At 37.0% G+C, this 25,106-nt stretch overlaps 1 protein-coding gene across 4 annotated transcripts in view; it reads left to right on the plus strand.

Annotated features, from left to right (window-relative positions):
- The first annotated feature begins 11,444 nt into the window (after positions 1 to 11,444).
- Positions 11,445 to 25,106, plus strand: part of tex2 (testis expressed 2) — a 44,977-nt gene continuing 31,315 nt past the window's right edge. For 2 of the 4 annotated variants that reach the window (XM_067382830.1, XM_067382829.1), the window contains exon 1: positions 11,446 to 11,659. The gene's annotated coding sequence lies outside the window, so the exon portion shown is untranslated. Of the gene's footprint in view, positions 11,660 to 18,058; positions 18,135 to 25,106 lie in introns of all 4 variants that reach the window. The other 2 variants (XM_067382832.1, XM_067382831.1) reach the window with 2 other exon arrangements.

Below are 25,106 nucleotides of genomic sequence, written 5' to 3' on the forward strand. Positions count from 1 at the left end.
CATATAATCTCTGGAGCTCATCTAGTTTGGGTTCTTGGTCACCTCTCTTACCAAGATCCTTCTTCCCTAATTGGCTTGGCAGCCAGCTCTAGGAAGAGTCTTTATTGATGCAGATGTCTTCTATTAACAATTATGGAGGCCATTATGCTCTTGTGCACATTCAAAGCATAAACGTTTTTGTAGCCTTCCCCAGATCTGTGCCTTGACAAAATTCTGTCTCTGCTCTACAGGCAGATCTTTTGACCTCATGGTATGGATTCAGTTGTTAGATCTTATATAGACAGGTGTGTACCTTTCCAAATCACATCCCATCAATTGATTTTCTCACAGGTTTAATCCAATCAAAGTGAATTACATATGTTTTACATATATATTACACATATATGTGTAAATTGATACTCTTTGTTGCTCTCTTTCTTGGAGTTTTACTAAAATAGGGGAGGTGAATAGAAAAGGTTTGTTTGTGAATAGCTGCACTGTGCTGGGCCGCTCATTTCATGTGGAGGAGCCATGCTGAGCATGCAGCTTTCTCCTGAGGTTGAGCCAGTCAAACTCACACCACTCCCTCTCTAAAGACCTCTGGGGGTGTGGGAGGCAGCGCTGTAACCCAGAAACCCCTTCACTCTCCATTTGTTCCATGGGAACTTGCAATGTGCAATCTAATCCCACTTCAGTGGGAGAGCAGCTATTGAAAACAGCTTTTACATACTCCACTCCACAAGTGGCTTCTGGCTGCTTCAGTGACTTTGAGTCTGGTCTACTGAACACTCACTGACTCCTGCGTGTGGTAATCAACATGGGAGAATGGAAGTAGTGTCTGAATGTACACAAGACTACAGGGGCTGTCATGTTGTTTTAGCTTCTATGTTAGTTCTTATGCAGCCAGACTTTTGAAAATAAGAAAAAGTCTAGCCCACACTGCAGCTTATTCTTGCCTAGAACACCCTAGAACAAGAATGAAAATTTCAATCATTCTTTGCATAATGCCCGCCTGTAGTCTTCACTGACTGCCCATGAACAGTGTCTACCTTGACCCGTCAAACACTGTACTTGTAGCTGAGGCCTGGAAGAGGCCTTTGACATGTTGTTGACATGTTGAGAAGACACTGTTTTCTATGCTACAAAAGCAAAACCAACACCATCGTTAATGTTCTTATCACTACAAGTGCTGGGGAAGCCTCCAGAGCTGAAATTCAGATATAGTAATGGCCATTTTGTTTCCGACACAATGTAAGCGGTAGACCAATCACAACAGACTAGATCACCCACTCCAGCCCCCTGTGGCAGCCGTCAGTCCTCTTCTGCACCATATGAGGGTTGCTGATCCTCCTCCTTCCCTTGTGGTGACTTCCGACCCTTGTGGTGACTACCAGTCTCTGGTAGCAGCCATTAACTAACTCATATGTATCAAAGCCTTGGAGCCTCTAGACTCCACACCCCAGTGCCTTCACAGTCGGCCACTCTCTCTGCTAGTCTTGATACAGCCACGAAGGCTGTTCAAAAGCTTTCACCTGACTCCTCAGAGGCTGTCCCAGTGTCTTTTCCAGTCCTGGAATCTCCAGAGCTATCCAATTTCCCTGTCACTTCTGCCATCACCACAGAGGATGTCCCAGAGTCCACTCAGGCCCTAGAGTCCTCAGAGCTGCCCACTCTCCCTGTCAGTCCTGTCATGGCCACAGATGCCATCCCTGCTTGGCCTGTCACTGCCACAGATGCCATACCAGCCTACCCTGTCCCAGCCACAGAGGTCATCCTAAAGTCTGCTCCAGAGCCTCCCACCTTGCCTGCCAGCCCTGTCATGCCACCAGAGGCCACCTTTACCAGCCACATTATTTTCTTTCCCAAACCAGTTCAGCGCAAATCCAGCCAGATTTTTTTGGTTAAGGATAGGATGTAAGGTAGGGTTAGGGGTTAGTATTTGTTGTAGCATTGAGTAAGAAATCAGCACTGTGATTGACATGACCAATAAAATCTTTAGAATCAGTTGCAGGTCGTACTGATGCTGTTTTCTGCTCTGTGTATCCACTTTGCATTCACTTTAAAATGGTGAGGACTCAAGCTGGAATTGATATGGTAAAACCAATGTCATTGTTACTGTTTGTATCACTGCATATCAAGTGTTGAGGAAGATCTGGACCTGAAATTCAGATCTGGTAATGGTCATTTCATTTCAGACACACTCTGTAAGTGGTAGACCAATCACAACAGACTGGGCCATCTGACCAATCAGAGCAGAGTAGACCAATCACAACAGTCTGGGCCATCTGACCAATCAGAGCAAAGTAGATCAATCACAACCGACTTGGCCATCTGACCAAACAGAGTAAAGGAGGCTCTCGGAGAGGAGGGGTTTAGAGAGACTGAATCCTTGTTCAAACTGTTTCTGACATTATCTGACACTGTGATGCTGCAATGTATATGAGGACATTTTTTTTTTTTTTTTTACCTTGGATGCATGTGAACTTATTGAAGGAGATCCCAAAACAAAGCTAGGAATCTTTAAAATAGCATTATAGGGGCACTTTAAAGACACCAAGATCACATATATGATGCCTTGACATTCTTGCTAGTGAGCTCATTAGGATGAAGAACAGAGATTGTCTGCATCAAAACTCTGAAGCACTCATTGTAGCAGCTAGGGAACATTGTCTGGTGTAAACTGGGAAGTTACTGATTTTCTAGACCAAAACCTGTGTACTTGACTCTTGGAAATCATTTTGGAACGTGCTGTTTGCTGCAGAAAGCTTGTGCTATTTTTGTGTGTAATGTACATCTGATGGTTGGTGAATGATGTGCCATCTGAAGCTGAGACCATATTAACAAGTGTAATAAAGAAGCTAACCAGAACAAAAGCCTCAGAAAGTAGTGAGAGACTATATCCTGCCTCCATTTCTCTCCTTTTGTGCTGGGGCCCATCACAAGACATGAGAAAGTGTCATCTCTTTCTGGAAACACCAAAGTGCCTGTCAAGACATCAGCTCATTAGACACTACAGCAGACAGAAGCTCATGATGTGTGGCACAGTGTTGACCAGCATCCAAACTTTGTGTTTGCATTCAAAGCTGGACTGTTTTCATCCTGTTTGGTGAGAGAGTGAGGGTGGTCCTTGACTGAAGACCCCACACTCTGATTGCATACTCTGTTTGACCCCTGAAACACACACAGCACTGCTCACACACTGTGAGCCTTCCAGTGGGCTTGTCACTTAAACCCACAACTGAAACAAAGAGAAAAAAGATGCCTATGAAAGATGCAGACTCCAGACAATCACAAACAGAAGCTTCTCTCTCATCTCTCTTTCTCACAATCACTCTCCCTTTTACAGCTCCTTTTCCATCCACCTTCATTTTGAATTGAGCTAGCAAACAAAATGCATAATTCTAATTCAAATCTGATTTTCAGGAAATACAATGAAGACTGAAACTGAAAATTTCATATAACTACTGTAAGCATATTTTAATAATAAATTCATTTTTTTTTTAGTACAAATTGCCCTTTAACCTGTTATCATACAAATATACAGAAACAGTTATAAAAGTTACAGAAACATTATATATTAGATATTAAATAATTAGACACTAGATTGGTTATATGAAATATATTCACCAAAGTTTAAAATGTCAGCCATAAAAACGTGTCTATTTTATTTCTTTTCTAATGTTTAACTGAATATATTAGGGTTCATGACGGTCATGACAGTTCTGTACGTACCTCGGTACTGAATTCATGTTTCAGTATGGGTTTGGTACAGCAGGCGGAGAAAACTAAACATAAAATTCTTTCTTTTTTCTTTATTTTTATTAAACAGTGGTTAATTGAACAAATTGTGTCTCTCTCTTTAAAAAAATGCAATCATAATGAACAAGGGTTACAATTAACTACAGAGCCCAAACTATTACATTCAGCTATTTATTTTTAGATATAATAATCAACACTCAAATAAATAAATAAATAAATAAATAAATAAACATGTAAATTGCACATAAGGAAGGTTTTGCATTAACTTAACTTTGCATTTCATAATTAAATCTAATTAGAAAATTATTTTTCAATTATTTTTCTACTCTAATTCATTTTTGAATTCTAATCATTTACACAGTTACTGTCATAACCTGACATGAAAAATGTATTTAAACATATAAGTCTAAGGTGTCCCCTGAATGTGTGAAAAATACCCCATAGATTTTTTTTTATTAATTTTTTTTAACTGCCTATTTTGGGGCATCATTAACTATGCACCGATTCAGGCTGCAGCCCCTTTAAATCGTGCTTACCTAGTCTGATGATTCAGGTGTGCACAGATCCAGACGTTAATACTGGCTGCCCTTGTGTAATGCCTTGAACATGGGCTGACATATGCAAATATTATTAATGATCCCGACTGTTACCTAACAGTCTGTGTTATTTTGAGATTCGCCTGTTTTTCAGAGGTCTTTTAAACAAATGAGATTTACATAAGGAGGAAGCAATGGAGTTTGAAACTCAATGTATGTCTTTTCCATGTACTGAACTCTTGTTATTCAACTATGCCAAGGTAAATTAAATTTTTGATTCTAGGGCACCTTTAAGTATTTAAGACATTACTAACAGGTAAAGTAAATATAATGAATATATAATAGGGTGACCATATGTGCCATTTTCCCAGGACACTTCCTGTCCAGGATTTCTAAGTTGCATAAAATTAAGTTTTGGTTGTGTTTTCATATTTGTGGAAGGTAATGATTAAAAAATTATTTTACCAATAGCGTGCATTATACATAATCGACCAATCGTGGCTTGCGAGAAGACTGGATCTACAGAGAACGGTCAAAGCATTGCAAATACGACAACATTTTAATGCATTGCATGAAGACTGTCAATAAGAACAGTGGCTTGCACAGACCTCCGTTTAGAAATCGCGTTCAGGGGGCACATCGATATGACCACTTTCAAGATTAGAGAAGCAAGGGCTCAAGCCATTTTACGCAATTTACAAATCTTGGACAGGATGCGTCCTGGGAAAATGGCACATATGGTCACCCTAATATATAATCTAATATTGTGCATATATTTAGTGAAATGCTCCCCTCTAGAATTAGTTTCCAAGTGAACTAACATGCTGTGAACACTAAATGACTTGCCTGAGGTAACCGTAATGCTACGTGGGATATTATTCTTAAGCTGTTTTATTGACGTCTTTCCGCAGTTTAAACACTGGTTGAGAGATAACATGTAAACAGATCTATGCAATGATCATCTGTTCTTCTTCTTCTGTGCTTTTTCCTGATGTGGAAACACCAGTTGATGTGTTTCATTAATGCACTCGCCCCCTTCTGGACTGAAGTGTGGAGTGAGTGACATCTGTACCGTTGACGGTTTGGGATGAATACATGTACTGTAACACTCCTAGTATATATGGACCATGGTATATATTGGACCACTTCATTTACTTCTCTAATTGCAAAATACACATCAGTCCATGGACCTCATCTTCTGTCCTTGCAGCTTTTGCACTAAATCGTCATATTGGACTATTGATGGTCTATAGCAATGGTTTACAATCCTGGTCCTGGTGACACACTGCTCTGCACATTTTTTATGTTTCTCTTATTTGACACTTTCAATGCAGTTCATGAAGCTCTCTCCTAATGAGCTGATGATCTGAATCAGTTGTGTTTAGTTAGAGAGACATACAAAATCCCCAGGATCCATGATCCCCAGGACCAGGATTAAAAACCACTGGTCTAAAGTCAGGGTCCAAAATAAACTTTACCTTACCTAGTGTTTAATTTGAGCTGGATCCTGTTCCGGAAATGGTCAGATTTTGGATTTTTTATTTTATTTTATTTTTTATTTTTTTCTGCATTGCAACATTTGTTTTTAAATGAACCAGCATTAACAAGCGCATTATGCTGCCTTCACATGCTATGGGATAATGTGATAATTCTCCCTTCTGAAGTCATGGTTACGAGCAAAATGGGAGGGTGTTCATATGCAATTTTTACTTAAGAAACTCGTAATTATGATCATTCCGAGTGCATGTGAAGGCAGCATTAGCCTGCATGGTGACAGTGCATGCACACATGAGAGAGACAGAGCGAGTGCAGGTTTAAGCAGATGAATTTTGGAAATGTATTGTTTTCCTTTTGACAGTGGCATTATTTATCTGTTTAGCTTTGTTCCTTTTATATTTGCTACAGTATAGAGGCATTTGCAGATCTTTAAATCCTACAAAAAATGTGAAGACAGAATTCTGGAGAAAAATTTGTGACGATTCTAACAAAAGTCCATCTAAAAGCTGTTAGAAGATGTGTAGTAGTCACATAGCTTGACCTTGGCCATTCTGCGCTGATTCACAGCAGATGTTTTCTTTATTAGAGTGTTTGGATGTCTTTTATTTTAACAGTGTGTGTGGCTTACATCAGCGAGAGTCTGACTTTTGTTTTTATAATTCGATTTAAACCACTTGCATACTTGATACCCCTGTGATAATATTTGATCCACAATGCACATATGCAATATCATCATTTGTGGGCGGGGCCTGTCTCATGGTTTATGGGGCCTGCAAGATTTATAATATGCCACTGATTTAAACCATATTTTGTTGCAGTTGCAGTAACTGGCCATGTGGCAAATATTTCAGTTTTATGTACTCGCCACAGTCGATTTGTATTTGAATTTGGTGTTTGGAACCTGTCCTTGGGTGTGCCATATGAGGTTGACACTAAGGACGAATCTTTAACACTGTTAAAAAAGCTTTATATTGACAGTTCTAAATTAACTGGGATAATCATGTTTTCTAAAAAGTAGTTTTCATAATACATAGTAATCAAACTGTAATAAAAACTACTTTTTAGAAAACATAATTATCCCAGTTAATTTAGAACGGACAACATAAAGCTTTTAACACTAGCAAAACATAGCTTTATACATGCTGCACGTTTTCATTTCCATCTGGAAAACATGAGGAAAGAGAGTTAGAGAGAACATGACCTCATCGGCTAGCAGCTCCTTTTCATATTCATCCTTGCTGTGCACATCAAAGACTTTCAAAGGCAACCAAGAAAAATATTCCTTCACAGCGCACCTGATCTGAGCAGGAAAGATTTGGATTATGATATGCAAATGGGGCTTTGTTATCTGAGCTGACATTCATTATGAAAGCAAGCTTTCTCTCGCGCTGACTTTGTCTCTCTCTCTTTGCACGTCGGCCACCCCTGTGCTCTTATTTAAGATCAAAAGGTTACAAACAACAAAGCGAGGCCTTGTTGAAAAACCTTGAGCTCTGAAGCGTTCGGCTCCTTGTGTGTTGAGCGGTCAGCTGACGGCCGGCCATAAAGGAAACATCACCAAGTTGGTAGAGCTTTATGGTATAGTTTCACAAAATGCAAAATCAAAAGTATTTAACTTTAAAGTATTTAAGTAATATTTTTCTTATTTTCATGACATATTTACACTACACACATTTACCTACCAATACTCATTATACCATAACACATAAAAAAGTTATTATTTATATTTTTAATATATATGTATAAGTATTTTTATTCTTGTAAATACTTAGACTATAGATTTTATGTGCCAAAGAAACAAGCAGTGCTGGGTGTAAAGCATTACACTTAACTTGAGTTACGTAAACAGATGACTTTTTCAAGTAACTACTAAAATGAAGCAATGCATTACTTTTTCAATTTACAACAAAAAAGTTACTTTTTCAAATAAGTTTCAGTATCTAGTTATGGCCGATTTCAAAACACTGTTTCGAAGCTTTACGAATCTTTTGTTTCGAATCAGTAGTTTCGCATATCAAACTGCCAAAGTCACGTGAACTACTGAAATTCCGAAACACTTATGACATAACGAAGCCTCGTTTACTGAAATCATGTGACTTTGGCAGTTTGATACACGATCCGAACTACTGATTCAAAACAAAAGATTCGTAAAGCATCAAAGCTTCATGAAGTTTTGAAATCGGCCATCACTAGATATTGTTGAAAAGTCGTTTTTTTTTTTTTTTTTTTGGTGTACAAAAAGTATTCTCGTCGCTTTATAATATTAATGTTAAACAACTGTACTCACATGAGCTGTTTTAAATATGTCTTTAGTAGCTTTCTGGGCATCTGAAAGTATTAATTATCTTGCTGGCAATAAAGGCCTTACTGAGCCATCGGATTTCATCAAAAATATCTTAATTTGTGTTCCAAAAATGAACAAAGGTCTTATGGGTGTGGAACGACATGAGGGTGAGTAATAAATGACATAATTTTCATTTCTGGGTAACCCTTTAATCTAGAATTGCAGCACAGCTGAAAGGTTTGTTTGAGCTGCGCCCTCTACTGTACAGGCATAAATATGCATTTCCTTCAGCCTGAGGCTTATTCATTTCACTTTTGTTGTGAAAGGGCCTTTACATTTGCCAAAAAATATACCTTTTTGTTGTTGTTGTTGTTGTTGTTGTTATAAAATGCAATTAGTTACTTTTTTAGGGAGTAATGCAATATGGTAATTAATTACTTTTAAAAGTATCTTTAGAATTTTGTGTTTGAACTTCCATATTTGCGGTTTATATTTTTATGTGTTGTCAAAGAGTAATTATCTGGTGAAATGGATTTACTTATTGTAGAGTTAACGAAAGTTATCATGAGCATCGTAATGTTTGAAGCAGATGTCATTACAAATGTCAGTAAACCGGGAAGTTTGTAAAAACGAACGGTTCATTCATAAATCCGTAAGATCTTACCTTCATGCTGAGGAAATACAAACCAGAAGACAGAAGACAACAAGCGCAGCGCTGAAAAGAGTGGGGGGCTGCATAAGGTCCATGTGTCAAGGTATTATTTCTTTTATAGCTACCTATAATATATGCTGATTTTAATTGAAAAATCATTGTCACAGTACTTTTTTCATTATTGTAATTTAGAGGAAAAACCTTTGGTAGTCTGGAATGTGAAATATGAAAATTCTGTTTTTATTTGTTCATCATAATGATATTTTGAAGAATGTTGGTAACCACACCATTTTACCTTTCATTACATCCTATGAAGAGAAAGAAAAAAAAAACTTTGCTCATTTTTCAAAAGATCTTCTTTTATGTTCCAAAGAAAAAAGTCATAAAAATGCTGTCATATTATGCAAAATAAATAAATAAATAAAAATAATAAATCTTAATGGTCCTAAGAAAGGCTTTCTTTTTCTCATTTAAAATATATTTTCTATATTTTCATTGTTATTATCTCATATGACTGAACATTTCTTCATAAGATTCCTCATGATATCTGCCATGAAAACAGGGCTTTTATGTGTCCTCCATACACACAAAAAGATGGTTGAGTTGAAAGCAGGTAAATAGAGGTGGCTCTCTTCTTTTGAGTTATTAGTTCACAGAGCAGTTTGTGCTCTGCAGTGTGACTGAGGTGTGCAGTTTATTAACTTCATAAAAGGGCTGCTATTAGGGCGAGAGGAAGGCGATCAGTAGTTCCTCCTTTCAGCCTAGCAGCAGGAGTCTTTGCGTCTTTGATCTCGATCACGGCTAAATGTCTTCTGTGAGACAGAGAGCTGCTGGGAACAGGACCGCATCAATTATTAACTCCCTCTCTCTCCTGCATGCGAGCAAAATGACAGCAGGTTTGTTTGCTCTCTCAGTTCTTTCTTAATGAACACTCCTAAAATGGCATCTATAGCAGAATACGCAAGTCACATGATTTGATTTCATCACCAGCGTGGGGAAAGTTACTTTTAAAAGTAGTGCATCACAATATTGTGTAACTCCCTAAAAAAGTAACTAAGTGCGTTACTTAGTTACTTTTTATGGAAAGTAATGCTTTACATTACTTTTGAGTTACTTTTTCTCACCTGGGCTGGTCTTGCATGTTTGTCACTCACAACTTCTCTCAACATGGGGAGAAGTCAGTCAATATTATATGGGAGAACAATGTAACTTGCTTTACTTATCTGAAAAAGTAACTCAGATATTTTGCTGTAAATCTTAAAGTAATGTGTTACTTTACTAGTTACTTGAAAAAGTAATCTGATTACGTAACTCAAGATACTTGTAATGCCTTACCCCTAACACTGTTCATTACAGTAAAAAAAGAAATACTATCTAAACACAAGGGATGTAGACACATGTAGTTGAAATATGAAATACTATAAAAAGTAAATCAAGTAAGTGTCGTAAAGAATGTCTATCACAACACATCTATATTTAAAATGTTGGCCTATAGCTTATAAACGAATGGCTTTCAGATACATGTAACCTGTACAACAATTATTATTAACAGAAACCATGTGTGTGTGTGTGTGTGTGTATATATATATATATGTATATATATATATATATATATGGTCAATTCAGGGGGATTGGACACATCTATCTATCTATCTATCTATCTATCTATCTATCTAAATGGTAACTTGAAAAATATATCAAATTAGTATTTTGACAAATAATTGAAATGATTAAATAATAATAAAAAACATAATGAAATGTTCTATTTGAGTCTGTATTTGGAATTAGTGAAATAGACATCTGAATTAAATGCAGGAGGTTCTCTGTAAAATATCCCACATCCATTGATTGGAGAATGAATCGAAAGCACTGCTTCACATATATTATTAACTAATTTTATCGTTAGTTTAGTTGTAATTAATTTCAGCTTTACTGAAATTCTGTATCATCAGTGACCACTAGATGGAGCTGCTTCATTTCAAACTGCAGTCATGAGTCTTGAGAACGTTTGATCAAATCAGCTGGTCTTTACCTCCTTGATAGAAGCAAACTACTGGATACATGAATTACTCATCTCATCTTAATCTTATCATTTTAAACTTTGATGTGATTGATATATATCTTGTGATGCGTTCAGCATGTTTTAATAAAACATAAACTCAAAAATCTCAGCTCTCCAAAGATTGCATGTCATAAGTATTCAATCCCTGTGTTGAAGAGGATTATTTAGATGCTAGGGAATGTGGATTTCAAGTGGGCACCGTTGTTTCAGTAAGAGATAAAGCTACAACAAACCATCCCAACACTGCTTAGAAAGTTTAACATGTCCCTGCTCACATAAAGAGACGTGTAAAATATTTAAAAGAGGATGATGAGAGAGTTTAAAGGCGAGATAGTAAACTGGACCTGGAATTAGAGAGCTTGTGCTCTATTTGTGCGCATTTAAACCACTGCATGGACAAGGAAATAACATTCATAGACAATGAGCATAATATAATATAATATAATATAATATAATATAATATAATATAATATAATATAATATAATATAATATAATATAATATAATATAATATAATATAATATAATATAATATAATATAATATAATATAATATAATAATACATCCAGCAGGGGGCGCCTCTGCCCTGCAGATTCGACCAGCTCATAAAAACAAACACACGCCCTTCCAGCAGACATTTTAATCCAGCACAGAACGTGTGAACGTTGACGTGTATCTCCATTTCCCGCGGATCGTCGTTTGATTGCTGTCGTCTGGGGGTCTGTATGGTTTATTTTCGCTCCGCTTCCCTGATGTGTTGCTGTCACTGGATTATAAACACAGACATGATCGCATCTACGGGCGGGATCGATTGTGGACGCACATGCGAATATATAACGTGTTGGACGAGATTGTGTGTGTAGTTTCGGCAGGATAATGAAGAAGTGTAATGGTAAGATCGCTCTCACGCCCATCATCATCTGTGTGTCGTTGCTATAAGCCGCATCCTCGAGACAGACGAGTATCATAGCAACCGCAAATCTTTTCATCATCTGTTGATGCTTAATCATCTGTGATAAAGCCTGATGGCGTCGCGTGTGATTGATATGCTGCGGAAAGTGACAGACAGCTGTTAGATGAGTTACAAAGAGTACAGTGAAGGTATCAGAAGGTAATACCGTGGTACGGGATAGTTACCATATTTATAAGCTGTAATATTTACATCATACTTCAAAGAACAGGAGGTACATGTCCTACTACTTTGCAATTACCATGTTACATGTGCAGAAACGTGGTATTAGTATGTTAAATGTCTGGAATATTTTATCATCATCATGGTACCATGTACAAAGCCATGACAGTATGGTACTTTAATAGTTATTTCATAATAATACCATTTGGCAAAGTGAATCATACTCAGGATTTCATATTATTGACTGACCCGTATGGTAGCCAAATAGAAACCACAGTGATTGTTACTGTAAAATTGTGGTAACTCACTCTCAGCCATCCATTATCATCAAAAACAGCATTGACCAAGAAAGATTTTCAGGTTTCTTCCATCATATCCGACTATCCAAAACAATAAGCAGAGTAACAAACAAAAGGCCTAAGAGATTTTCTGTGTTCACACTCAGTTGTGTGAAACTGATTCAAGGCCAGGATGATTGGCTAATAACCTGTTTCAACTGATGATTATGTATGCTTTTTACATTTGTTGATAAGTAATTTTTATTTCTATAGCAACTTTCAAGAGCAAAGTGCTTTACATCCAAATATAAAAAGGAAATCAAAATAAGAGTGACAGACATCAGATAAAAAAGAACAATTTACACAAAAGTAAGTGGGTTTTTTGCTACTTTTTAAAAGTGTCCACAGATCTCAAATCCAAAGGAAGAGCATTCCACAATTTGGGGGCAACAACTTCAAGGGCACAGTCACAGATATAGTCTTCAGTCTAGAGCGAGCAACGGCTAACAAGACCTGTTGAGAGGATCTCAGATTCCTGCTGGAATTAGAAGGTTGCAACAACTCTTATATAAACAGGAGCTTAACCATGCAATGATCCAAACACAATCAAAGAATTTTAAACTGAATTCTCCATTTAACTGGGAGCCAATTTAAAGAAATTAAAATTGGTGTTACATGTGATCTCTCAGATGATGTAGATGACTGTAAAAAGAGAATTACAATAATCAAGTTGAGTGGAAATGAAAGCAATAAAGAAGCTCTTAGTCAAGTTTTAGATTTTTTTTTTTTTTTTTGAGTCAGGGGTACTTTCTGTCCTTTACATATATGATTAATTCAAATACAAAGTTCAGTCATTAAACTCTAGATGGCGCAGGCTAATAGGTCCTCAACCCAATCTTTTTGTAATCACGTTATTCTCTCTAGGGCACAGCTGTCACACAACTGTCAAATACTTGGTCAGCTTTTGCTGTAGCAGTTTACAGCTTGTTTCAGAAACCCCTCCCCCAGCTCCACCTGTATAGATCTGCTGGGGGATAATTAATACCTGCTATTTTGTACAGCAGCAGCATATCTTACTTGCTCACAGTAGTGTGTCGTGTAGTGGCAGTAGCAAGTCCCATACTGAAGCAACAATAGCACAGCAGCAGCATCAATAATAGCAGCAAAAGCAGTAATAGCAGTAACAGCAATAACAACAGAAGCAGCAATAATAGCAGCAGCAGCAGCAAAAATCATAACAGCAGCAATAACAGCAGCAGCAGCAGCATAAAATAATAACAGCAGCAGCAGCAGCAATAATAACGACAACAGTAACAGCAGCAGCAATAACAGCAGTATCAGCAGCAGCAGCAATAATAACAGCAGCAGCAGCAATAATAACGACAACAGCAATAACAGCAGCAGCAGCAATAATAACGACAACAGCAATAACAGCAGCAGCAGCAATAATAACGACAACAGCAATAACAGCAGCAGCAGCAATAATAACGACAACAGCAATAACAGCAGCAGCAATAATAACAGCAGCAATAATAGCAACAACAATAACAGCAGCAGCAGCAATAATAACAGCAATAGCAGCAGCAATAATAGCAACAACAATAACAGCAGCAGCAATAATAACAGCAATAGCAGCAGCAATAATAGCAACAACAATAACAGCAGCAGCAATGATAACAGCAGCAGCAGCAGCAATAATAACGACAACAGTAACAGCAGCAGCAATAACAGCAGCAGCAATAACAGCAGCAGCAATAATAACAGCAGCAATAATAGCAACAACAATAAAAGCAGCAGCAATAATAACAGCAGCAGCAATAATAACAGCAATAGCAGCAGCAATAATAGCAACAACAATAACAGCAGCAGCAATAATAACAGCAGCAGCAGCAGCAATAATAACAGCAATAGCAGCAGCAATAATTGCAACAACAATAACAGCAGCAGCAATGATAACAGCAGCAGCAGCAATAACAGCAGCAGCAGCAGCAATAGCAGCAACAATAATAGCTGCAGCAATAACAGCAGCAGTAATAATAACAGCAGCAATAATAACGGCAGCATCAGCATCAGTGTCATAGATCTATTCCTCCAATTCCAAATATATCAACATTGTCATACCCATTACCCTGCCAAAAAGTCCAAGAGTTGTCATGACAGATTATATATTAATTTTTAAAAGAAGCTCAGTGTTAGGGATTGCCTTCATCATTATTACATTACTACTATCCTTACTGTCATGTGCTATCCATGTTTTGAATGAGAAGGAGCTTTTTTAGCTCTTGTAATATATTATACCACACCACTAATATACAATAAGTAGTTGTAAAATCATATTGGCAGTGTTTTTTTTTTGTTTTTGTTTTTGTTTTTTTGTAGGAAAAAGTAAAGAAAACATTTTTCTTTACTGAAGCAATATGATTTAAAGGGACAATTCACCCCAAAATTTTAATTTTGTCATCATTTACTCACACTCATGTCGTTCCAAACACAAAAGACTTTGGTTAATCTTTAAAATGTATTTTAGGTATTTTAATGAAACCTGAGCAGTTTCTGTCCCTCAATTGAAAGGTCAGGTAAACACAACTTAAAGGATTATTATGAAAGAATTATGTCATTTATTACTCACCCTCAATTACTCACCCTCACGTCGTTCTACACCCGTAAGACTTTCGTTCATCTTCGGAACACAAATTAAGATATTTTTGATGAAATAGGATGGCTCAGTGAGGCCTCTATTGCCTGCAAGATAATTAATACTTTCCGTACTCACCGAAATTCTCAAGATCCAGAAAGGTTCTCGTATCGTAAAGGTTCAGATCACGTATCGAACTGCCAAACTGCTGAAATCACGTGACTTTGGCGCTCCCAACAATTGATTCGAAACAAAAGACTCGTAAAGCTTCGAAGCTTCATGAAGTAGTGTTTTGAATTCAGCCCATCACTAGATATTGCTGAAAAGTCATTATTTTGTTTTTTTGGTGCTTTATAATATTAAGGTTGAACCACTGTACTCACATGAACTGTTAAATATGTTTTTAATACCTTTCTGGATCTTGAGAAGTTTGGTGACATTGCTGGCAATAGAGGCCTCACTGAGCCATCAGATTTCATCAAAAATAACTTTTTTTTATAATTTTTTTGTTTCGAAGATGAACAAAGGTTTTACAGATGTAGAACGACATGAGGGTGAGTAATAAATGACAGAATTTTCATTTTTGTGTGAACTAACCCTTTAAAAAATCCAAAAAGGTTATAATGGCTATTGTATAGCAAAATGATGAACATGTTTAATTTAGGATTATATTTACATCTACAATGATCAACAAACATACATAGAGCACATCACATTTGGTAAACACTGAAGCTGTGCTTTTGTGTTTACCACATGTTTAATTAAAAATATCTTAATTTTTGTTTCAAACATTGTCCAAAGTCTGATGGTTCTTTTGGGTGAATTATCCCTTTAAGAGTCCATATATTATATTGTCATGTTTACGATAACTCAGATACACAGTGACAGAGATGATGTATTGCTAAATTCAAAGTTCACAATACTTGTTGCTTTTAAAATCAATTACTGTCAGCACCGATACCCTCTTGGGCAACATGCCGACCCAAGTTCGAGTTCCGGCTCGTGGACCTTTCCCGAACCCCCGTCCCCCTCTCTCTCTCTCTCTCTCTCTCTCCCACTTCGCTTCCTGTCTGCTTGCTGTCCTATGATAGTAAGGCAAAAACGACCAAATAATTCTGAAAAAATAACAGATGTTTCACATTACCATATCATGTGCATCATGACTACATTGATCAACCAGTATCCTGGACCAGAACTATGACAAAACCTCTCAATTCAAAGTAGATTAAAATGGGACAATAGTGTTGATAAAGCTAAGGATGTATTTCAACATAGAACAAGCAGCAGCTCATTTCTTTGAACATGTGACTACTGACGTCTACAGTGTTGGATAAAGACTTATACTATGCTGTCTCACACACATTCAGAAGTGCACCTTTATTTGCTGTGTGCAAAAGTGTGTGTCTCACACACGCACAGAGCTCATTAAAGTTGCATGAGTCTTGTCAGTATGTTTGTTTGTGTTGAGTGACAGGGCTACAGCAGAGCTCTCCGCAGCCAGTACACACGTTAACCTGCGTTGTGTAACACGTCAGAACAAACAGCCCGAGCTGCACTGAGTAGTGCACATCTGAACAGACTGAAGGACGCCTAGAACACTGAGTGCTCGTTGACCGTCTTCCTGTTTCTCACAGTTCACTCTTTTATTGCTCAGGATACTTCTTAGTCATTGAGGCAATTTTTGACAGCAGAGAGTAGTACAGTGGGTCAGATCATTTGTTCTTGGGAACATTTGATGAGACATGTTTGAGTTTGTGTTGAGATGTCTGACTTTTGATTGCAGACAAATCTGAGCAGTTTTGAACCTCTAGAGGAGACATCTGAGATCACTGCAGTCTTTCTCTAACAATGCAGAAAGAAAACCTGTAGACTTAATAGGGACAGTTGAACCTCCCACAAATGAAAATGCTGTCATCATTTACTCACCGGTGTGTTGTTCCAATCCTGTATGACGTTCTTTCCTCTGCAGAACACAGAAGATGATATTTTGAAGAATGTTTCAGCTGGTTTTGTCTCTATTATAAAAGTCAAAGGGATCCAACACTTTCAAGCTCCAAAAAGGACATAAAGGTAGCATGAAATTAATCCATATGACTTGACTCATGTAGTCCAAATCTTATAAAGTAACATTTTCTGATGAGCAGTTTGATATTTTATGCCTTCATTTACTCTCAATCAATGCATGCATATCCAATCAACAACACATATAGTGACCCAAACCTCAAATGCCATGATTTGGTCACATGACATGCAAGAACCAATGTGGTTTGCTGTTAGATGATGTGAGACATTGTGAATTTCAACTTTCATCATGTTTTGCAGAAAAACGTGAGGGTGAGTAAGTGATGACAGAATTTACATTTTCGTGTGAACTATTTAATTCCATTGCTGTCTAGGAGAAACAACTGAGATGTTAAACTATTAACTGTTATGCTGTTTTAAAGATTTCTAATTTTGTTTTGATGTCTCTTACAATATAGGTGAATGGTCTACTCTGCTCTGATTGGTCAGATGGCTCAGATGACCAGTCTTTTGTGATTGGTCTACCACTTACAGCATGTGTCTGAAATGAAATGACCATTTACCAGATCTGAATTTCACTCTGGATCTTCCTTAGCACTTGATACACAGTGATATGAGCAGTAACAATGGCGTCGGTTTTACCATAACATTTCTAGCGCGAGTCCTCATTCTTTTGAAGCGCAGAAATCGGCATCCTCTCGACATGTCAACAACATGAACCAAACTCTTCCAGTCTCAGCTACAACTACAGTGTTTGAAGGTCAAAGTAGACATTGTTCACAGGCAGCCAATGAAGACAATAATATGAAACGTAAAATTGTTACGTTCTTCTTTCTTTTTAGAGATAATAACTAACTTTATCTGCACTTTGATCTTTGAAACTTTGTAGACTTTTTACATTCACAAACAGCCTTAAAACAAACTACATCAAAGGTAACATTCGAAAAAGCATAAAGGGGCACTTCAAAGAGATTTCATTTGTGATTTTTTTTTTTTGTTGTTGTTGTTGTTTTGTTTTGTTTTTTGTAATTTTTCTGTTGTGATGTCATATATCATGTATTTATAATGGAGTATCAACAAGCATTTACCGTTTTAAACCATGCCATGGTTTGGCAGTTATAAAGTGTGTCTGTTTGGTGATACACAAAATTGTCTGTGATTATCAGTAACGATGATATAAATATGAAACAGTAATATAGTGTTGTGTGTCTGTGCCATTCGCAGGCTTTTGAAGTATGATCCATGACACCATACTCTGACACAGTTGCAGGTGGAGACTGAATGTGGCCGAGGTCTCGACGTAAGTGCTAAAACTGTGATTGTGAACTTGTATTGATTTCAGGCAGCTTTAGGGAATTGATCCACTGATAAGCTCCTGTCTTTACACTCATGACACTGCTCTGATGCATTTTCACACCATATGTGTGTGCACAGGGGATAGTGTCAGAGAGGGCCAGGCACTTACAGAGCTCACTGCATCTGTGAAACTAGTGTCATAAAAAACTCAATAGTTCTATCTTCCTCTAGAGTTTCTTGTTTGTTTTTTCACCCATCATATTCTACGCAGTGAAAGATTAACGGAGTAGTTCATACTCTTCTTTCATACAGTATGCTTTGAGGTTGAAAATGGATGCACAAAAACCTGTAATTTCTGGGAATGATCTAAACGATCAACCACTGATTGGAAGTAGCTGAAAATCACTTGCTTTAATTGGATACGTGGTTTCTCAACTTCCTGATGAAATAAACGGATCAAATTTTGTTGACACAAAACATGCGAGAGTGCTCACACCGTGAAAGGTATGGTGAACAGGAAAAGCTCAGCGGCAGCAGTAATAGTCAGTACTTGTGGTGCTTTTACACCATGTCAGAATTACCATAATTATGACTTAGTTTCTGACTTGTAAACATGGTTCAACTCATAATTACAACTTGTAAACTCGACTTGTACCACGTGACTGCATAATTACGGCAAGGTGTGAATGCAGCAATATGTTGTTTGCTGCATTCAAGCCAATCTACTTTCAAAATTTAGCTTATACATTTAGCTCTGCACAACAGGATGTCGGCCGTTTTGGATTTAATGTGAAATTTTGGAAAATTGCAGGAATATAGTTGAGGATTCATCTGACATCATGCAAAGACATTGGAGATTTTTGATTTCTTGAACGATATTTCCATGGCTGAGGATTAAATTGATAGTAAAAAAAAAAAAAAAAAGACTACAGGAAGAGTATCATATTGTGCATTGTCAGATTTAGAAGAGATTTGATTGGTCCTGTATGTTTGGTCATGGCAGTTGATCACATGGATGTGGCTATTGTGGGTCACAGTCATAGCACCAACAGCTGGCTTTACTGTGTGCATGTTTGAGGTCGTTGCATGTTGAAACGGAAGCTCATGAAATGCAAGAGTAGTATTCCTCTTTCTGTTCGTTTTCGTTTTTCTTCATCTCATTGGAGTGACAGAGGGGATTTATGACTAAATAGATGTAATGGAGTAACCCTTTTGTGAGGACACGATCTGATACAGGATAGGAAGCTCTTTAGTCAACTGTAATATAACGCATATCAACGTCTAATTTCTGTGTGTGTGTGTGTGTGTGTGTGTGTGTGTGTGTGTGTGTGTGTGTGTGTGTGCTTTTGTTTATATTACATTGTGGGGACCAAATGTCCCCATGATGTAATATAAACCTGAGTTCACCTACATCGTGGGGACCAGCCAGCGGTCCCCACAATGTAAATGGGTTTATAAATCATATAGAATGAGTTTTTGTGAAAAAGTAAAAGTTTGCACAGTTTCCTGTGAGGGTTAGGTTTAGGGGTAGGGGCAGGGTAGGGGGATAGAATGTACAGTTTGTTCAGTGTAAAATGCATTGAAGTCTATGGAAAGTCCCCACAATTCACAAAAACAAACATGTGTGTGTGTGTGTGTGTGTGTGTGTGTGTGTGTGTGTGTGTGTGTGTGTGTGTGAGAGAGAGAGTGAGCAATGTGTCTGACTCAGCATTTACTGTACAAATGTGCTTACAGTTAAAAGAAATTCCTGGTTATTAACTTAATGTCTAGGCTGGTGTAACAGATCTATGGCATTCTGTCAGTTATGATAATATCAGCTTGTTCCTCAGTTTATGGAAAACATGTATAAAGCATACATTTTTGGCATGTTCACACCGCAGGAATTGGGAACAATTTTAATTATACAAATGCCTTTTGGGGGGCTAAATTACTCCTACTTCAGAGTAGGGTCTAACCTAGCACAATAGGAACTTCTAGTGATGCAGGTGTATGTTGTTTGGCCGAACACATGCCATACGAAACACAGGCACCCGCCATTTTAAAAACGCTCTGTAAACACACAGTTTATGTATACTTACTCCTTGAACTAACTCCATGAACATGGAAAACAGCGAGATGGACCAGACACTTCTCAACCGTTCACGGCGTCCTCCATCTTGCAGTTGTTGATGTTGTTGAATGCCACACTTAAATGGTGCCGCAGTTGGCCGGTTTACATCTATTCAAAGTTCCTACTGGCAGTGTGAATGCAACCAGGAAAATGGCCCTAGGGGAAAATTTTGTTCTCAGGGGACCATCCTGGTGTGAAAGCCCATATTGTTTTTCACTGAAATTTGTATTGTACTTTGTCTACTCTTTAAACAGCATTATGGTAAAAACAGAACACTAATACTGTGGCAACAGCTTTCTTACCTGTACCTGACGGCGTTTTCCTTCGGGCAGAACTGAAAGAATACTTATATGTTCACATGTACATCCAAACACTGAGCAACTGCCATGCTTCACTCGTTTACAATCTATGATGTCTCTCAAGGAAAAAAAAAAAATATCTTGCTCGAATCTCACAGTAGTAGTTCATTTTCTCATGGGCGGGCAAAGCAGAGAAAAGGGAGGTAACCTTTCCCCTTATGACGACATATAGGGAAGATTCCAGATTGGGCCGTCTGAGCTTTCATTTTCTCAATTTCCCCAGGGCTCAGTTTACACCCATCGCCTTTTCTAGCCACTGGAGGACCATATGCAGGCTAGGGGAACTCATATTAATGTTAAAAAACCTCATAAAGTGAAATTTTCATGCCATGGGACCTTTAAGTGCTATTATAGTGGTACTTTTGACAGTGTTAGTGTTGCATATTTGTAGGTTTGCCATGATTGCCTGATAGGCGTCCATTGTAAGTGTTTTTGCATGAATCCACAGGCTACTAACTGTTAAGGAGTGTTTAAACAAATTTTACAGCAGGTTAGCATGGGACCACTCTGTGGTTAATTCCCTTTAACCCATGGACTCATGAGGTTTGTCAGGTCTCTAGACATTTACACTCAATGAGCTCATTATATAGAGCACACTCTTCTCTGTATCCATAGTTACTGCTGCTCTTTCCCATCCTCAATTCATAATTAACAAATATTCTTAGTAAATCAGGTCACATTCTCAGAGCTGCTTTTAGTTTTGCAGTATATTTGCAGTATGAAGTTCTTGTTATAGTCAAGACAAGAATGAAGCTGAACAGTATTATCGTACACGATTATAGAATATAGCCAAAATATCTATTGTCAATTACCAAAAAATTTGAAAATAAATGTCTTAAAGAAATTCATGGATTTAATAAAAAATAGCACAATCACACTGTGACACTGGATCAACATCTAATCAATACAGACACTATTTTCTTTATGAATAAATATCCCTGTTCTTATTGTGCATGTTATTCTAGAGAAAACAACATTTTTTTGTCATCTAATTTTTCCACCTCCACATTCTCCGCCTCTGAAACAACTTCTGGAACTATAGACACACAGTTAGCCAATTATGAGCTGTTGCTTACAGGCACAATGGCACTGTGTTTATTGAGGTCAGACGTACTTTCCAAACAACATCTCATGACCTTTGTACTCCATAACAAATTCAGTGAATAACATACTCTGGAAAACATACCCAGGCCATTTCACCCTAAAATCCAAAGATAAAAAATAATGTGTGTTTTGTAAACATATTTTAGGAGCATTTTTTTCCCTTTTAACATAATTTTATTATGTTGTATTTCAAGACATTTGTCAGGTTTTTGCCCTTAAAACGCTCTTGTGGACTAATTTCTTACACATCTCATCCCAAGCCTCCATTGCTAATTCCAAATCATAATTTCATAACTAGTAACGAAGGCTTGAGCCTTGATAGCAGAATAATCCCGTTAATACAGTTATTAGAGAGAGAGAGAGAGAATTAGCAGCATATGTGAATTAGCCTACCTGCGTCCTAGTCTGCGTCTCTCAAGGCAGCAGTGTCTACTGTCTACTAATAGCGGAACTGTAAGTTTATCTCAAGAACTGCACAGTTAATACCTCGCTGGTGAGTCATATATCTTTTAAGTTGTTAAACTATTTTACTGATTAATTTGTCAGAGCAGCGCTGACCAAACGTTTCTGTGTGAGTGTGTATCCGTACTATACAGTACGTGTGTACGTTTGAAAGGGAGAGAGAGAGCGCGAGAGAGTATCGGGACACAATAAAACATATTTTGTGGCAAAAAGCATGACAATAATTTGTCGTTTTCAACCTGTTGCTTACTGTATTTATTTGCTTGGTCGGTTTCATTGTGGGTTTTGGTTCTTTTGCGGTTGTAGGCTGTAGTAGGACCTATTGAAATAACGGTAAACATTTGGCGAAGTGATATGGAACTGCAATGCGGTCAAGACCTGCTAGAACTACTTTAGCCGTGCGTTTCCCTGCAAATAATTGCACAACTTTGAACGTTGGTCAACCAGTCAGATCAAGCATTCAACAGCCCCGTAGTATAATATTAAAATATATTATATATATTTAACATTATATGACATTGACATTGATTAAACCAATCGCTTTTATTGTATTAACTCAAATTTTTAATTTCTCTCAAAATTAAACTTAAAATTTTAAGGCAACCATTTAACTTTTTTAAGTTAAATGAACAATTCTTTTTTTACAGTGTATATCAATTTCAGTTTTTAAATACATTTAAATATAATTTAAATTTACACACCTAAAGCAATATTGTATCGTTTATTGAATATCGCATTATTTAACAAGTTACTGCATATCACATTTTTCTTCAATATCTTGCAGTCCTAGTTTAAAAACACTTAATATACAGAGGAACAGTTTATAATACCTATTCAATATACACACAGTAAAAAGAGTATACAACATATATAATATACATACAGCTATGGAAAAAATTAAGAGACCACTTCAAGTTCAGAAATCTATGTTAAGTGGTCTCTTAATTTTTTCCATAGCTGTATATCACAATAAACATTACACAAAGAGATTGGCAATATCACAGTACAGCATAGAAATGCACAGTTACAGTATATAGATAGTGTACAGTGTTGTGTGATGTACTGTCATGTGTGTGTTGTGTGGCCTGTGTCAGATCACTGTATTGTTGTGTATCAGTTGCAGCTCAGCAGTTTTATAACCTGAGGGAAGAAGCTGTACATAATATGTCTGGACGTTTTACTTTTGAGTTATTTTGTATTCTAATTACTTTAATAACAACATTTATTTAATTTATTGGAATTTATTTAAATGGTTTAAATAATATATCATTGTTTTGTCACATTATAATAATCACAGCAGGGGTGCTTATTTGTCATAAAAATAATGTCACTATGCAAAAATCTGAGACTTGAAATACATTTCATTGTCATTATTTAAAATATAATTTCCAGACAACAAAAATGAGCGCCTATAACATTCCTGTCTTGACAGAGGAAAAGCTGTGAGGTTTTGGTTTTATAGACTGAACTCATTTGCCTTTGTACAGGTACGTAAAGCCAAGCAGTCCATTTGGGTCTGCAGATTTGACTATATTTTGTAGTGAGGCCACAGAGCATGTGGTGTCCTTAAGCATGCAAATGCAGATGGTTTTGTCTAACATACTCTTTTCTTTTCTTTTCTTTTCTTTTGGGTTTTTTTGGTACATATGAAGGGTGTATTTGTGTACAGTATATGTGTTTTAGTGCATAGTTTTTGGTGTATAAATTTCTGGCACTGTGCAGCAGAGCAGGTGTGTTTTATTACGTAATAAAACAGTCATGTCAGAGCTAAAGTGGGCCGAGACCTAAGCGCTGATTGCACCTGGACTCTCGCTCTGCATCTTTTTATCTCAGTTTCTGTTCTGCTCAGATTAGTCATCTGATTATGTTCACTCTTCAAATCCACTTACAGGTTTGTAGATCCCTGCATTGTGTGTTTGTCTGCTTTAGTCATATTTTGTGTGATTTCATAGCAGTGATGTGTTCTAGTTCTGAGAGCAGAGCAGTTATCCTGAGGGTGTTGATATCCTTTATGGTCACATCTACCTGCCCTCGCTCTCAGAAACCTCTGACCACAGAATGGGGAGGAAGCTCTACTGATAGAAACCCTTTTCCTAAGCAGTGACTTCCTTATATGAGCATTCCATGTTGATTTCAGATTATTGCAATAGTTTCTGGATAATTTATATTCTATGCATTTACATTTTAAAGACAAAATAAATACGAAATAAAAAGTAGAAGCTAAACTTAACGTAACTTTTGGATTAAAAAACACCTTTAGTGTCACTATTAAGAGGCTAAAGGTACCCTTAGACAATGCTATATTTATGAACTAGGAGATTTATTGCTTTTTAATAAACCTTTGCAGTCAATACACAGACATGAAGGGCATGGGAATTTTATCATCGTGAAATTATATATTGAGGTATAATTTTGTCATTATGCTATATATATTTTAAAGTATGATTTTCAATTTAAACAGCTACAATAAATTAATTTACATTACATAATTAAGACATTTTCAGAGCACCTAATGCAACCCCTAATTTGTCAATATAAAACAATATAGGATATAACAGCCATTATTCGGAAATTACAAATATCCCAAGTGTTCCAAAACCATTTGATTGCTTTGTGTGGGAACAGACCCAAAGGTGAAAAGACCCACAGGTGTTCACCATCCCCATCCACTGTAATGCTCAAATTGGTGTTAATTTCGTTAACAAAAACTATAACCAGATGTTTATTTACAACGCTTTTTCCATGACTAAGACAACACTGACATCATTAAACACCTAACTGTGACTATATCAACTTGCAGTATTGTGGATGAAAAAGACTAGACCAAAGTTTAAATAATAAAAACTTAAAGACATAATATGTAAGACTTTTAGATTCAAATATCTAAAAACCACTAGAACAATGTTATATATTTTGTTGATTTGTGAACTTACACTATCCC

This window comes from Chanodichthys erythropterus, chromosome 3, assembly GCF_024489055.1.
Source record: "Chanodichthys erythropterus isolate Z2021 chromosome 3, ASM2448905v1, whole genome shotgun sequence".
Lineage (NCBI taxonomy): Eukaryota > Metazoa > Chordata > Actinopteri > Cypriniformes > Xenocyprididae > Chanodichthys > Chanodichthys erythropterus.